Raw genomic sequence first — 16,822 nt, 5'->3', positions numbered from 1 at the left:
ACACGCCCCAGAGTCTGCACCGCAGCTAGAGAGGAGCCCATGCTCCGCAAGGAAAGACCCTGCCTGCTGAAAACTAAGACTCGAGGCAGTCAAAAGTAACAAAGTATTTAATTAAAAAATGAGAATATCTTTATTTTTGGAAGAAACACCTCAAGGAACACCTCCTGCCAAAGGTAGAAGGGTCACCATCCACTTCACTTGCAAAGGACAGGAGATTGTATCCACCATTGAAAGCAAGGATTTGAATCCAAAACTGAATATGGATTTAAATCCCAGATCTGCCTCTTTCAAGCCATATCATTTTGGGCAAGTTGCTTAAGCTGTCTGGGTCACCATTTCCTCACTTATAAAATAGGGGTAAAGATAGTATCGGCTTTAAAGGGTTGACCCAGGGATTAAATCAACACATGCCAAGAATTTAGAATACTCTTTAAATAATTGTTACTTTGTGCAATTTGAATATGTTCCCCAACACGCCAAGCCATGCTCATGCTCAGTTGTGTCCAACTCTGTGACCCTTTGGACTGTAGCCTGCCAGACTCCTCTGTCCGTGGGATTTTTCAGGCAAGAATATTGGAGTGGGTTGCCATTTCCTCCTCCAGGGATCTTCCTGACCCAGGGATTGAACCCGCATCCCTTGTGTCTCCTACATTGGCAGGCAGACCTTGAACTATAATTTTGGAACTGATTAAAAAGAGGGCAATTTAGAGGTAAGAAAGGCAGCTAAGTTTGGCAGCGTTTCCCCCATCTGCTGTTTCCCTCTTGGAGAAGAAAATGTAATTAACATGTTTGATCAAGGACTCATTTGGTGGAAATAAAGATGACTGAACCTTGCTGCAATTTGGCTAAGAGGGAAAGGCATTTCACCCGAGGTTGGAAAGCATTTTGTGAACTTTGTGTTCCCGTGAGCTTAAGTAGGTGTCACAAATCTTAAAGATGAATGCTAGTGCTTCGGGCACCAGGACGGCTCTGTGTCCGAGCATGGAGCCAGGGCGGGCTCCTGCAGCATTCTTCCTGAATGAATTCAGCCACTGTGCTTCGTGGCTGTTCCTCCGACCACTGCCAGGAACAGTTCTTAAGTGAGTCGCAAGGGTCTGATGAGAAGCACCCATTTGGTCCCCGGGACGATAGGGCCGTGCTGATAACCTGCTGCCCGTCTTCACTTTGCGGTTTTAACTTCAGAGGTGAGTGTCTCAGCGGAGTGGATGGTGACAGGGCCACGCCACTGGATGCTCAACGTTTCTTGTGTGCCTGCTCATCCTTTTCTGGGACAGGACTTGAGCAGTTGCTCCCACCACGGTGCTGGCTCTCAGGGCAGATCCACGACTCTCAGGTGACAGACCAGTCCAACAGTCCCTCCCCAGATGGTGGGACACCCAGAGAAAGGTGCACTGGAAACTGGACACACGCTGAATGGCTCTGGAAAGTCCCCTCCATTGACACCTTCTGAGAACTTGGAGAAGACCAGTAACATGAGGGAAGTTCACGGGCCAACTGGGGTTCACTCTTCCTTTGTAATCCCAGAATCATGGGGTGAATTTCTGAGAATTGGAAAGAGGGAGAGTCTGGCTGATGCAGAAATTCCAGCACTAGCAATCACCTGACCAACGTTGATGTCCCCTTTCAAGGTGAGCCTCATAGAGACATTACCTGAGGGCCATCCCTGGTGGTCCAGGGGCTAACACTCTGCCTTGTAATGCAGGGGGTCCATGCCTGGTCAGGGAACCAGAACTAAAATTCCACACGCCACAACTAAAAAAAGATCCCATGTGCAGAAACTAAAGATCTTTGCATGCCTCAGTGAAGACTTGAAGATCCTGTGTGCTGCAACTTAGACCCAGTACAGCCAAATAAATAAATAATATTAAAAAATTGTTTTTAATAACAGCAAGTTAGGGCAACTGAAACTGAATCAGGTCTTGTGAGTCCAAGAAAGGTTTTGCTTCAGCTCTGAGGGGAGATGCAGGGAGAGATGGGACTAAGAACATAGTTTGATTGGGAACATATTTCCGTCCTGACCAGCCCAGCCCTGTTTTCTCCCTGGCAAAGGTCTCCCATGAAATTTACCTCCACTTTCGCTTCATCACCCCTGGGAACCTCTCCTGCCCTCCCCACCACCCTCTGCCTTTCACTGTCGTAGAATTCTGTGCTTGCCTTGGACCCCTGCCTCAGGCTCCATCAGTCCTGACTGCCTGGCTTCCCTGCTCCAAAACCCAGGCACTGGTTCACTTTCTCTGAAACCTATAAGGCTAGACCAATCCCAGCACCTTCAACTTCTCAGCTCCTGAGCCATCAGCCCAGGCCTCAGGCTGAGTCCCACGCATGTAGTTGGGGAAGCCTGATACTCTGGACCCTCCCAGGATCCCTTCCAAACCACATCTGAGCCACCCTTGAACCTAGGAATGAGCTTGATACATAAGAGGTGTCTGGATCTGGCATGATTTGTTGACCTTGCCTGTATGAGCTCAAAAATACCACAGACTGGGAGGCTTAATCAATAGAAGTTTATTTCTCATGGTTCTAGAGGCCTGAGGTCAGGGTGCCAGCAGGGTGGGGTGAGGACCCTCTTCTGGGCTTGCTGATGGCTGCCTTCTTGCTGTCTCCTCACATGGCAAAGAGAGAGAAAGTGGTTGGGGGAGGACAGGCTCTCTGCTATCTCTTCTTGTGAAGGCACTAATCCTATTGAGGGGCCCCACCCTCACGATGTTACCTAAGCTTAATCACCCCTCAAAAGCCCTCTTACCAAACACCATCATATTGGGAGTTAGGGCTTTAACACATAAATTTGAAGGGGACACAATTCAGTCTATAGCACTGCTCCAAATTTGGAAGGCGTCCCAGCCATGCACAGGGTCAGGCCTGGACCAGGCCAGTAGGGGTATATGTGGGACCACTGGTTAAGAATCAGAGATTTGCAGCACTCTGCAAGCCATGAGTGGGTACTTAACAAGGGCTGGCTTCAGAGTCATAACCTCCCAGGTTCAACTGTTAGCCCTACTTCTTGACTGGGCATGTCTGTATCTGTAAAGGGTAAAAGAAAAGAAAGAAAGAAAGTGAAGTCGCTCAGTCACGTCCGACTCTTTGCGATCCCATGGACTGTAGTCTACCAGAAAAGAAAGAAAGAAAGTGAAGTCGCTCAGTCGCGTCCAACTCTTTGCGATCCCATGGGCTGTAGTCTACCAGAAAAGAAAGAAAGAAAGTGAAGTCGCTCAGTCGCATCCGACTCTTTGCGATCCCATGGGCTGTAGTCGACCAGGTTTCTCTGTCTGTGGGATTTTTCAGGCAAGAGTACTTGAGTGGGTTGCCATTTCCTTCTCTAGGGGATCTTCCTGACCCAGGGATCGAACCCAGGTCTCCTGCATTACAGGCAGATGCTTTACCCTCTGAGCCACCAGGGAAGCCCCATAAAGGGTAAAGTGGAAATAATAACAGTATCTCCCTTGCAAGGCTGGGGGAAGATGTCCTGAGATAATACATAAAAGGTTTTTAGAACAGTGCCTGGTACTGACCAAATGCCAGGTAAATGTTCACTTTTTCAGGGTCTTCTGTGTTTTATTAGATACTGTTAGTCACTCTTAGTCATAAGAGTTTAAAAGTGGGATTACGTTACCTTCCCATTTCAGAGAAGATGGGGGCCAAACAGATCTCGGAATTATTTTTTTTTAAATAATTTAATATATTGATTTTTCGGCTGTGCTGGGTCTTCGTTGCTGCACGGACTTTTCTCTGGCTGTGGCGAGTGGGGGCTGCTGCAGGCCTGCTCTCTCGCTGTGGTGCTCAGGCTTCTCACTGCGGTGGGTTTTGCTGTTGCAGAGCACGGGCTCCAGAGCACAGGCTCAGTACTTGTGATGCATGAGCTTAGTTGCTCCTTGGCATGTGGGATCTTCCTGGATCAGGGATTGAACCTGTGTCTCCTGCATTGGCAGGAGGATTTTTTTACCACTCAGCCACCAGGGAAGCCCTTGGAATTCTTGAATGAGAATCTTAGTGTGATTCCAGAGCTCGTTTAGAATGACCAGGGCTTATATAAGTGTTAAGAAGCCTAGCCAAAGGCATGGACTCTCCCCAGGTAGGCAGAATAGATGAAAGACTGTATGTGAAGCTTGGGGCAATGATTCGGTTCAGAACTGATCGTTAACTAAATTCTGAGCCATCTCTGAGTTCCAGTGTTACTCAGGCCTAGGGTGCTCCCACAAGACCCTTGTCCTTGCTCTTTCTTCTGGAATGTTCTCTCCCCAGATAACCCTGTGGCTAGTTCTCTTACTGCCTTCAGGTCTCAATCACCTGAGACCTTCTCTGACCCGCCATCTAAAATAGCACCACCTGCCCCCAGCATGTCCTGCCTTCCTTGTCTTGCTTCAGTCTTCACGTGGCACATGATGTAATGTGTGTCGTGTGGGCACACGCACACACACACACTTATCCGCTTTGCGTAGGTGTGATAGGCACACAGTGCACTCCTCACATTTGAAGTGTTGAGTTTGGTGTGCTCTGACACGCGCACACAGCCGTGGCACCATCACCACTGTCAAGAGAATGGACACGTTTAGTCTCCCAAGGGACCTCTCTGTGCCCCTCTGCACCCCCACTTTCTGGCCCTCTTTGTGCCCCCCCCCACCATCCTCACACAACAAGCTTTTGGTCCCTGGAGACTCTCTTAATCTTTTCTAGAATTTTTATAATTAAATGAGATCGTGGAGCATGTACTCTTTTGTATCTGGCTTCTTTCATGCCACGTAATTATTTCAAGAATCATCCGTGTTGTTTGGTGTATCAGTGGTTCCCTCCTTTTTTGGCTGAGCGAAAAAGGAGGTTTTTGGTTTCTGAGTTTCATAGTTTGGATCTCCCAGAATTTGTTATCTTATACTTGGACACGGGTTATTTCCAGTCCTGACATGTATTTATTTATATTTTTGTTTGTCATAGTTTTTCCCCAGCTTGAAGGTAGGTTCCACGGCAGCAGAAACTTGTCCGATCTGTTCCCTGCTGTACCCCCAGCACCCGGGACAGTGAGCTCTGTGGGATGAATTACACAATGCATACGGTGCATTTGTTATGTTCTTTACTGAATCTTCATCTGAGGGGAGGGGAAAGAGCTGATGGCATGCGGGATGCGCCACCCCTAAATATGATGCCTTGGCGTATGAAAGATCTTAAGCTGAAGGAATTTTTAAAAATGGAAGAAGCAGAGAGATCATTCCGACCTTCCCCCGTCACCGTTCTTCCCAGAAGTCCTGTTAATGAAACTCCCCGTGAAAGGTGCGTTCCCTGTGCCCAGAGGAGGGAAGGCCTGCTCATCACCAGAAACGGGGAAACTGGGGCAAGAGCTCTGTACAAACAAACCTCGTGAAAGTCACACGTATCTCCCCGTGGCCTGCTCACCACTTACTGCCCACAGCGCACACCTTCTGTCTTGTCAGGCCTTTGCACAAATTTATCATTTCTGTGTCTACACAGTATAGACGCTTCTTGTTCTGGTCACTTCTCTGAGTCTTCGCTCTTGGTGAAGGCTCCACGTGCATGTGCGATCTGGCACTTCTCTGAGTCTTCGCTCTTCGGTGAAGGCTCCACGTGCATGTGTGATCTGGCACTTCTCTGAGTCTTCGCTCTTCGGTGAAGGCTCCATGTGCATGTGCGATCTGGTCACTTCTCTGAGTCTTCGCTCTTCTGTGAAGGCTCCACGTGCATGTACGAGTTAAGTAAACTTTGCATGCGTTTCTCCTGTTCCTCTGTCTTTGTCAGCTCAATTTTTTCTCCCCACAGAGCCATGCTCTGGACAGCCTTCTGAGTTTCGGGGGAAGGATTTGAATCATGGTGGCTTCTCGGTGGTCAGCCTGCCGGTCCTTCAGGGGCTGTGCTGTTTAAGGGGGTATGAAGATAGGGACTGTTAAGAGGCCTCCCTGCGGGAGCCATAGGACCAGGCCACCACGACAGTGGCTCTGGTCACCCCCTAAGCTGTGGGAGCCTGAGCTTCCGGTCACTCTGTGGCCGCACTTCTCTGGCTTTGTCATCCCCGGTTCCCTGGACCGCTGCCCCAGCTGTGGGATGCTTCTTCCTTGCCACTCCGGCCTACTGCTCCCCCAGCGAGGGGCTGCTCCCCCGGGCACTGTGCCAACTCCCCACTTTCCTGTCTGCTGCCAGCTGCCGGGCTGGCTCCCCCAGCAGGCACCAGGTGATATGGGAGCAAGGCAGATGGGCCAGGGAAGAGGACCAAGGGGGAGGCAGCTGGCACCACGGCTCTGACAAGAGAGCAGCAGGCAAAGAGAAGCAATCACATTGTGAACGGTTCCTTCCCTGACCACAGTCTCCTAGGCTGCTTTTGAGAGAGAAGTTCTCCGGTCTGTTTTTGCAGTATTTCCTCCTGCCTGGGTCGAGCAACTAGTTTTTTAAAAAAGCGAAACCAACTCAGTCATAAAAAGGAATGAAATTGGGTCAATGATAGTGATGTGGATGAACCTAGAGTCTGTCATACAGAGTGAAAAAAGTCAGAAAAAGAAAAACAAATACCGTATATAAATGCATATGCATGGAATCTAGAAAAATGGTCCTGATGAACTACCTGCAGGGTAGGAATAGAGATGCAGACACAGAGAAGGAACTTGTGGACACAGCTGGGGGAAGGAGAGGGTGGGAGGAACTGGGAGATTAGGATTGACATGTATACACTCGTTGTTCAGTTGTCAAGTCATGTCCGACTCTTTTGCAACCCCGTGGACGGTAGCCCACCAGGCTCATCTGTTCACAGGATTCTCCAGGCAGGAATACTGGAGTGGGTTGCCATTTCCTTCTCCGGGGAATCTTGCTGACCCAGGGGTAGAACCCATGTCTCCTGCATTGGCAGGCAGGTTCATTACCTCTGGGCCACCAGGGAAGCCCATGGGTAAAAGAGCTAGCTGGTGGGAAGCTGCTGTAAGCACAGGGAGCTCAGCCTGCTGCTCTGTGATGACCTAGAGGGGTGGGCGGGAGGCTCCAGAGAGAGAGGATGTGTTTACACTTACAGCTGATTCATGTTGTTGTACAGCAGAAGCTATCACCACATTGTAAACCAATTATACTCCAATTAAAAAAAATAAATGAAATGAACAACAAAAAAGGCAAAACCAATTTAAACAGCCACTAAATTTCACAGGGGCATCTGCTCGGCATTTCCTACAAACTCAGCTCAAATGGAGGTGCCAGTCAAGTGACAGCTGATATTTTTCTGAGGGTTTAATAAAGGGACATTCGCTTTTCGTAGACATGGTGGAGTCGTAGAGCTGGAAGCGACTCCAAGGCCTTGTCTTTCAAAGTTGATTTTCCCTGGGAGCTTGTTAGAATACCAGAGTCCCAGACCCTGGCCTGGAAAATCAGATGCTGCCTTTTAACGAGATCCCGGGTGATTAATGTGTGAGAGGCCCTGTTCTATGGATTATCTGGCCCCTGGCTATACCTTACCCCTAGAGAACTCTTGAAAAATATTGATACTTAGGTGATACTCCCAAGAAATGCTGATTTAATTGGTCACATGCAACTGGTCCAATCCAGTTCCATTATAGACCCAAGACCCGGAGTGATGGTGGGACCCATCCAAGTTCCTAACAACTGGTTAGGGCCAAAGCTAGGATTAGCCAAGAATTGTGTCCTGTCCTCCACTGCATCTCATTCTGCTAGGGCTGTTCTCCAAAACAAGTCTACTAACACACTTGCTGGAGTAGAGCTCAAAAAGAAGTGATTGTGAGGACTTCCTTTAAAAATAAGGATTCACAGACATCCCTAAAAGTCCAGTGGTTAAGACTTCACCTTCCACTGTAGGGGTTGCAGGTTCGATCCCTGATCCAGCATCTTAAACCAAAATCATGGCCAAAACCACAAAACATTGGGGGAAAGCAGAAGTAATATTGTACCAAATTCAATAAAGACTTAAAAAAAAAAGGATTCATGGAAGGCCTATCTTATGCCTGGGATTGTCCAAGAGCTGGGGCTTCCCTGGTGGCTCAGATGGTGAAGAATGTGCTACCGTTGCAGGAGATCCAGGTTTGATCCCTGGGTCCAGGAAGATCTTGCTTTTCTTTTCTTTGTTTAAATTTTCCTAAGCACTGTTTTTATTTGTAGAGAGTCCTAACCACTTCAGAGACAGGAGGAGAAAGGGTTTTTTTTTTTTTTCCCCAAACCAAGGGCCTCTGTAACGCTGTCTGCCCTGACAAGCACACATGCCAGCGGCATGGCTGTGAAGTGACTACAGTGTTTAATCTCTCGCTGCTGGGATAACAAGGTGACGTCAGTCTCTGCTTCTGTAAGAATCCTGAATTTAGGATTTTTGACTGTCACTACTCCAACTTCTATTTCTGAAGGTTTGAAATTAACTGACAGCAGACAGGCATAAAATCGCAGTTTCCACTGTCCGTTCAAATGTCCCATTCATATGTTTTCTTCACTATTTTCTCCCAAGGAAGCTGGTTGACCCCTTTTGCTTCACTCCTGCTGCAGTGGCTTTAACCCATGGTAGCAGCAGTCCAGTACTCTTGCCTGGAAAATCCCATGGACGGAGGAGCCTGGTAGGTTACAGTCCATGGGGTCGCTAAGAGTCGGACGCGATTGGGCAACTTCCCTTTCACTTTTCACTTTCATGCATTGGAGAAGGAAATGGCAACCCACTCCAGCATTCTTGCCTGGAGGATCCCAGGGACGGGGGAGCCTGGTGGGCTGCCGTCTATGGGGTCGCACAGAGTCGGACACAACTGAAGCGACTTAGCAGCAGCAGCAGCAAAGCCCATGATCTCATGGAATAGAGTCAAGAGAGAGGGAGTCACACGTTAGACACACCAACAAAACTGGTCCACGGTGGTCTTGGAGAAGGAGGCAGGAAGCCACTAGCTTCTGGATCCATCTGACACAACTGGATATTTTGCTGTTTGACCGGATGCTAGGAGGGAGTGGAGGACCAACTCCAGGGTGCATGGCCCCAATAACTGGTAGAACAGAACTGCACATTTTTGTGAGACGGAAAGCAGGTTTGGATGAGAAAAATCCAGGTTTGTCTTGGAGCATGCTGGGTGTTTAAATGAAATAACAGTGTTAGTCCTTCAGAATTCTAAGCTAACTGACTTCTGTGAAAGAGCACTGGGTCCTCCGAGCCAGGGTCCAGGGTTGCCTGGTTTTCTGTCCTGCTCTCAAGAGGCCATGTCTTTCATAGATGGATTTGCAATTTAATCTAGGAGTCTTGCTGTTGTCACCATGTCCTTTGAGATTTCCGGAGACGTTCTGGGACACTGTGCCAGCTTGGTGGCCTGTCGGTGAGGCCGGTGGTGATGGTTTCCAGCTACCCTTGAATTTTCTTTTGAGAAGAGGGGTCTGTTGTCTGTTCACTAAGCCTGTTGGGAGTAAAGCCATGAGATGGTGTCCTTTCTGAAACCAGTGTGCTCATGTCTTGTTCACAGAATATCTGGTTGGTCTGCATTTGATCCTAGAGGTTCAAAAAGCTGCCACATGCTCAGCACTTTTGTGCCAAATGAGAGCCAGGAAGCCACCCCCTGACATGCCCGGGCCTAGCCCTAACCCTCCTCTGCCGTCCACTGAGCGATTCCCCCACCTGCTTCACCAGGTCCCCAAGCTGATGTTCTGTTAGCTCAGTGCCTGCTGAGCCTCAGTCACCTAGGAGGCTGAAAAATGCCAGCAGCACAGCCCATCACTGAGATGCTGCTTAACTGGTTTTTTGTTTTGTTTTGTTTTGGTGGGGCCCTGGCACTGGTAATATTTTCCGCTCTTTCAAACAGGTTTTATTTTTTAGAGCACTGTTAGGTTCACAGCAAAATGGAGCCGAAAGCAGTTTCCATACCGCCCCCGCCTCCAGTGCAGACTCTCCACATTCTGCATCCCCTCCCAAGAGCAGGGCGTTTGTCACAACTGGTGAGACTCTCGGACACACCGTTACCAGCCCAAGTCTGCAGTTTGCATCAGAGCTCACTCTCTCTCTCTCGATGTTGTACATCCCATGGGTTTGGGAAAATGCCTGATGACACCTGCCCACCAATATCGCATCCTGCAGAATGGTCTCCCTGCCCTAAGACTCCTCTGGCACTGGCAGTTTTTATAAAGCACTGCAGGAGATTCCAGGGCAGGGCTGAGAACCACCGATTTAGAGCTTCGTGTGTCCCGGGCCCTGCTTTAAGCCCTTTCCAGGAATTAGCTCCGTAACCTCATGTCAGCCCTGGTGCAGATCCAGTGATTGTCCACCATCACACGGCGGACGGACGGCGTGTGAACCCAGGCGGGCTGGCCGCCAAGCCTGCCCCTACGCACAACACGCTGTACTCACTTTGCAGCCTGCCTCTCCCATCTGCTCAGAATTGCACCTGAATGGAGAGGGACAGCAGACCTGCCCGGCAGTTCGCTCCTGAGCAGAGTTCCATGCCTTCCAGCCCCCGACACCCACCTTTCAGGGCCTCCTCCCCACACGGCTCATCTCTTCGCTGACCCTCACCTGTGACCCGCTGGGTCTCGCTTCTATACATCTGCCTGGAGTGCCCGCCCCTCCTCCCTGTCCAGCCAAGTCTAATCCTCCCCACTGGGCTCAGGTTACCCGCTCCTGGCTCTGTTGCCCGAGATCCAAGCCACCCTGACCTCTCCCCTCCTGTCTGGCACAAGCACTCCCTGCCTCCACGGTGCCTTTGAGAATTCGATGACTCTGAAGTTTGCAAATTATGTCCTGCTCCCTGTTTAATACCTGAGAGTTATCTCTTGGCCAAACTGCTAGCTCCCCCAGGGAAGAAAGCAGGTCTCATGCCATCCATGTTCCGTCTCCTTTTTCAAGTGCCATGCCGTGTGCCGGGTGTATGTGCTTGTAGGTCGAACAGGACTTAGGGGAGGATGGGATGTTCCTGCTTAGCTGGAGGCCTCAGGAGAGCGGGGCCTCTCAGCCTCATCCTGGTACCCTGTGCAACATGGTGAGCCTCTCACAGAACAATTTCCACTCCTCCCGAAATGAGCACTCTCATCTGCTTCCCGAAGAACTGGAGCTTGAGGTCCAAACCCCTCAGTCTGGGATGCAAAGTCATTCATGATGTGGACTCCACCTCCTGGTCAGTAACTCCTCCTGCTCCTAACTGGCCTGGGTCAGCCCCACCTTCTGCCTGCGTGTGTGCGTGTACGCAAGCGTGTGTGTGTGTGCGTATACGTATGTGTTGTATGTGTGTGTACATGCTCAGTTGTGTCCGACTCTTTGCAACCCCGTGGACTGTAGCCCGTCAGGCTCCTCTGTCCGTGGGGTTTTCCAGGCAAGAATACTGGGGTGGGCTGCCATGTCCTATTCCAGAGGATCTTTCCAGCCCCCGTGTCTCCTGTGCCTCCTGCATTGGCAGGTGGATTCTTTAGCACTGTGCCACCTGGGAAGCCCCGTCCCCTGCCTTCTTTGGGTCAAGTGCAGCAGAGAGCCAGTGGCCCTGGGAGAGGGGGAAATGCAGGTTCCAGGGGCCAGCTCTGTAATAGTGAGCACAAGAGGGGACAGGGGCAGACGGTCCCTGGAGCAGCACAAACCAAAGCCCCCTTCATCTCTCCATTTGTCTGGTTCAGCACATCTGTTGGATAAGTAACTAGATAAATCGGTGCATGTCCAAGGAATCTCTTTATCAATTTTAAAATACATCTAGCTTCTTGCAGAAAATATCAAGAAATTCCATGTGTTTGTAGTGTTAGAATTCTTCCATCTCCGTAATGAACGTAGCTTTGGGGCATGGAAAGGAAACGCAAGCCTTACTTACTCCTTTAGTTATTCTGAGTAAGTCAGTTTATAAAATGGACAATAGCAGTTAGGCAAGTCATAAAATACAGACACTTAATGTCAAAAAATATTATGACCTTCACCCTGTGCTCTGACTGCGGGAAGGACAAGGATGTCATCATGTAAGTATGCACTGAGTCCAGCCTCCCCCCACTGTTGCACAGGCAGGCTCAGGGAGGGGCCGGGGAGACAGCTCGTTCCCAGATCTTGTTTTCTTTCACTGGAACATGGAATGAGTAATAGAATCATATCTGAAATTCAGAGAGGGTTCCAAATCTTACCTCTAGCCAACAGTTTCAGCTTCTTCTCCTACCAGCTCTGCCTTCAGGGCACCTGGCCACATCTCACAGTTTGAGTTTCAGCATTTTTAATGATGGTGAGAGCATTTTGGGGGAGCGGGCAAATGACATCCAGGAGACAGAAGGAAAGGAGCAGCAACAGGAGCGGGCTCATCTGCTTCGCATTCCACACAGATGCAACTTATCTTATTTGTGCCACTGTGGTCATGAATAAGGGCTTCCCAGGTGGCTGAGTGGTGAAGAATCTGCCGGCAATGCAGGAGACCTAAGAGACCCAGGTTCGATCCCTGGGTGGGAGAGATCCCCTGGAGAGGAAAATGGCAATCCACTCCAGTATTCTTGCCTGGAAAATCCCATGGACAGAGGAGCCTGGTGGGTTACAATCCATGGGATCGCAAAAGAGTTGGGTATGACTTAGCGACTAAACAACAATAATAACAACAATCATGAAAAGATAAATGTATGAAATAATGCATTTGAAAGCACGACACCCTTCGGGGATGATGAGAATCATGGTGACAGAAGTGGAGGGATTTAAAAGTGCATCCGTTTGGATTGGTCTATTGCACCAACGGCTAAAGAAAAAAATGACTCCATGTCTTTTATTGGACTTGATACATTCTGTTCCCCAACTCCTTGTCTTCATGGTCTTATTTTATAACATCACTAGTCCTGTGGATCCTTTTCCTGGGTTCTTAGTTCTTACTCACATTTATGACACTTGTTCACAGGACACAAAACCATCCCAAGGAACTTCTAGAATTAGCGCTACCCCCAGCCTCCTGCCCCCACCCCCGACCCACAGCGCCAGCATCAATGGTAACCAACCTCCTCCTTCCCAATCCAACACATCGGTTTGCCTATTGTTTGCCGTAGTTGTTATCCCCTGCTGCAGGCAGCCGTGATGTGAAACTATTGGCTCTCAAATTTTTGGACAAAAATGCTCTCAGGAAAAATATTGTTCATATTGACTGAGCTCTGTCACATAAAGACAGTCTTGTGGGTGAGGTCGTCCAGGTCAGCACCAGACGGGTCATAATACTGATCCCCTGGGAAGGGGGCTTCAGGAGCAGGGGCTTCCCACCCTGTTCTTTCTCCTTCAGTGGTTACTGGGCTGCAGATTTTCACTGACTGTGGGCTCTTGGTTCTTGAGACTACCATGCAACTGGGGATAGGGGAGAGGGCTAGGGTGAATTAAATTGCAAAAAACTCACTCTTCTTGCTGGGAGTCAGCCATTTTCTTGAACAAATGCTACCTACTTTGCCCTTGACTGGTGTTGAGAGCTCTGAAAACGTTGATTCAGACAAATGCTGCCTTCTCGTTGTAAAGGAGGAAACTTTTAGGGGTCCTTTATGTCACAGTTTTTGCTGATGCTTTTCATCTTCTACTTCATGCCGTTTAGCACAGAATTGACTCACATTGTTATAAGTGAATATTCATATTATTTCCTTAATTTAGAAGTTTGGAAAACTTGTATCTCTTTATAAGCTTGATAGTTTCCCAATACTTCAAGGCTGTTCTGACAAGGGTAAGAGTAATATTAATGAATGTAATTCTTAAAAATATTGTATATTGAACCATATTAATATTAGGAAGATCTCATGAACCAAGTTTTTCCAAATGACCAATATATGATACAAAATCACACATGGGTTAAAGATCCATGTAAAATGCAGTGCAGACCAACAGATTCTGTGTCACATGTATGAAAAATTAATTGATCATGTTTTGGATTCCACATTGCAACTAATCTTTGTGTGGTATCAAAGAGGTTATCTGAAACCATATTAAAAAGACCATTAAAATGCTGGTTCCTTTTCCAACAACGTATCTGTGTGAGGCCAGATTTTCTTCATATACTTCAACCCAAACACTGTAGTGCATCCCATTGAAAACAGAAGCAGATACAAAAAACCCAGCCGTCTTCTATTAAGCCACAAGCTACATGAAAAAAATGTAAAGCGATACCACCCTTCCAGTGTTCACGAGCTGGACACGACTGAAGCGACTTAGCATGCACAATGTTACTTTGTTTTGCAAAAAAAAAAATGTTTTTTTCCTCTCTGGTGCTGTCCTGGTATTTTTCATAAAAATATGTCGTTTATGCAAACTTGTAATAAGGCAATTTTTGTTCTTTTTGAAGGAATAAACAAATGTTTTCAATTTTTCCATAACTTTAATATGGTCAACATTGGTGGATATTACCCCTATAAACAAACGTCTGTTGAATCCTCGATTATTTTTGAGCGTTTAAAGGGTCCTGCTGCCAAAATGTTTGAGAACCTTTGGTTTAAACCAAATAGTTCAAGCTCAGAAGAAGCCCCATTTACTTAAGGTCTCATGCATCCCTTTTTCTCTAATATGGAAGTGATTCATTTAGAAAGAACCTAAGAGTATTCAGGCAAGATTTTCACAGCAAGGTGGAGGAAGGCTGCTGTCTCCTTCAGCCGAAAGGAGAGGTATGCAGGTATGCAAGGAGAGCGCAATTAATTGTTCAGGGAATTTCTTCCCGAATGGTTTTGAATTCCTGTCAAATCACCGTGGGGCCCACAGGCAGGCCACTCTGCCAGCACTTCACCAAGATTCTAAACCCCAACCTTGTGTTCATGCCATTTCAACGGCTACCACCGAGGTCCCTGCTTTGAATTCCCTTTGCCCTTCTGGAATGCACCATGCAACTTGGCACAGAACTGACTGTAAGCGCCTCTGAGAAGCTTACAACACCTCTCCGGGAGATTTTTAGTCATTTCAGGGCTGGACATGATATCTCCCCCATCTCTTTTTTTTTAATTTGGAAAATTTTATTTATTCATTTGGCCACACTGAGCAGCATGTGGGATCTTAATTCCCCAACCAGGGATTGAACCTGAGCCCCCTGCGTTGGAAGCTTGGAGTTTTAACCACTGGACCTACTGGGGAAGTCCCTCCTTGACTCCCCGTCAGCTCTTACCGTTATATTGGTTCACACTCTTGTCGTCAGTTTACCCATGAAGATGCAAACTCAGAAAAGAAACCCTTTACTTGCAGATGTGATCTTTCTCTGCACCCTGTCATTTCCCTCCTCTGTATGTGCACTTTCTAACAGGACACACAGAGCCAGGCATAAGAGTCAGAGACTCTGGTTTCCTCTCTAAGCTCCGCCACTTACCAACTTTGTCACTTTGGGGGAAATGACTCCTTTGAGCCTTAGTTTTGCGGACAGGGAGCAGCCAGCATACTGTTTAATAGAGGAGGCATTCAACAAGGCTGGGTTTCTTGCCGGATTTTCTCCACCTCCTCGTTAGGATGCTGAGAAATAATTATCTAGGACATGCCAACCGCAAACCATAACTCTCTCAAAGGCACTCATTAGACAGTGAGAAGTTAATTATACTTAATCCAGTTCCTCTTCCTCTTTAATGTACTCAGGATGACTTGTAAAATCTTATATCAGCTAAAACACATGTTCCATAAAATCTGACATTACTAAATCATAACATTCCCATATCTGTTAATTTCATCATTCAGAAATTAAATGCACAGAATCCATTGATTTTCGCCATATTTTTCTAACATTTGTTGTGTTTTCCCTTCTTGAGTTTTGTGAATTGCCTCTGTTCTCTCCTTTATTCCTTTCTTACCTGTCCTTTGTGCCTCTCAGGCTCATTTTTTCCTCTTCCTTTCTCTTCTTCCTACGTGAATCATAGTACCTTCAGGGTAGCTGGTTCGTTCAGCAGATGGATCATGGCCTGGATAGAAGAGGAAATCAGAATTACTTGGGATTTTCCAGAAGCCCCTGGGGGCTGTTTTATACTCTGTTTAAGCTCTCTTGTGTGCATGCTCAGTAGCTTCAATCCTGACTCTTTTCGACCTTATGGACTGAGGCCCGCCAGGCTCCTCTCCGTGGGATTCTCCAGGCAAGAATACCTAGAGTGGGTTGCCATGCCCTCCTCCAGGGGATCTTCCCGACTCAGGGATTGAACCTGAGTCTCTTGGATCTCCTGTATTGCAGGTGGATTCTTTACCACTGAACCACTGGGGAAGCCCCATTTAAGCTCTCAACTGAGGCCAAATCTCCAAGAACGCATCAGAAAGATGCATGAAGGGAATGACGTGGGCCATGTGAAATGCTCCTCTCAGCTTCAATTGAAGAGACCTCAGCCTAACTAATAATGAGGATGAGGATGTCTTTGAGGGTAGGCCAAGGACAATTCGTAGCAGAATATGTTTGGGAACTTGAAAAGTAAATTCTTAGGCCCTCTACCCACAGATTCTTCTTTTTCAATATTTGTTTATTTATTTACTGTGCTGGGCTTCCACTGTGGTGTGCAGGAGCTTTACTTGGCATGTGGAAGCTAGTTCCCCAGGAAGGGATCAAACCCTCACCCCCTGCATGGGGGAGTGTACAGTTTTAGCCGTTGTTCCCCAGGGAAGTCCCTAGCCACAGATTCTGATTCAAGAATTTGAATCTGATGTAAGATTTTACAAGTCATCCTGATAGTTTCTGCAGACTTCTTAAGAACCAGAGAAAACCTGGTCTTAGTGCTGCCCCATCCTTTTTTTAAAAAAGTTATTTATTTGTGCCAGATCTTAGTTGCAGCACGTGGAATCTTTGATCTTTGTTGCAGCGTATGACCCTGACCAGGGATTGAACCCAGGCCCCCTATATTGAGACCACAAAGTCTTAGCCACTTGACCACCAGGGAAGTCTCCCCTCCCCTTTTTAAATGGAGTTCTATTTGACACTGAACACCATGTAAGTTGAAGGTGTACAATGTATTGATCTGA

The 16,822-nt window shown here is 47.7% G+C and overlaps 1 protein-coding gene and 1 long non-coding RNA gene across 2 annotated transcripts in view; one reads left to right on the top strand and one right to left on the bottom strand.

Moving 5' to 3' along the window:
- The window catches only part of ALPK2 (alpha kinase 2), a 132,317-nt gene that overhangs the window by 28,340 nt on the left and 87,155 nt on the right, over positions 1–16,822 (top strand).
- Positions 1–16,822, bottom strand: part of LOC138985373 (uncharacterized) — a 56,319-nt gene that overhangs the window by 33,235 nt on the left and 6,262 nt on the right. Inside the window, exon 3 of the long non-coding RNA XR_011462435.1 lies at positions 15,676–15,783. This is a non-coding gene — a long non-coding RNA (uncharacterized lncRNA). The remainder of the gene's footprint in view (positions 1–15,675; positions 15,784–16,822) is intronic.

This window comes from Bos mutus, chromosome 24, assembly GCF_027580195.1.
Source record: "Bos mutus isolate GX-2022 chromosome 24, NWIPB_WYAK_1.1, whole genome shotgun sequence".
NCBI classification, from domain to species: Eukaryota; Metazoa; Chordata; class Mammalia; order Artiodactyla; family Bovidae; genus Bos; species Bos mutus.
Note: the sequence above shows the minus strand (reverse complement) of the source record. Positions and strands in the feature narration are given on the sequence as shown.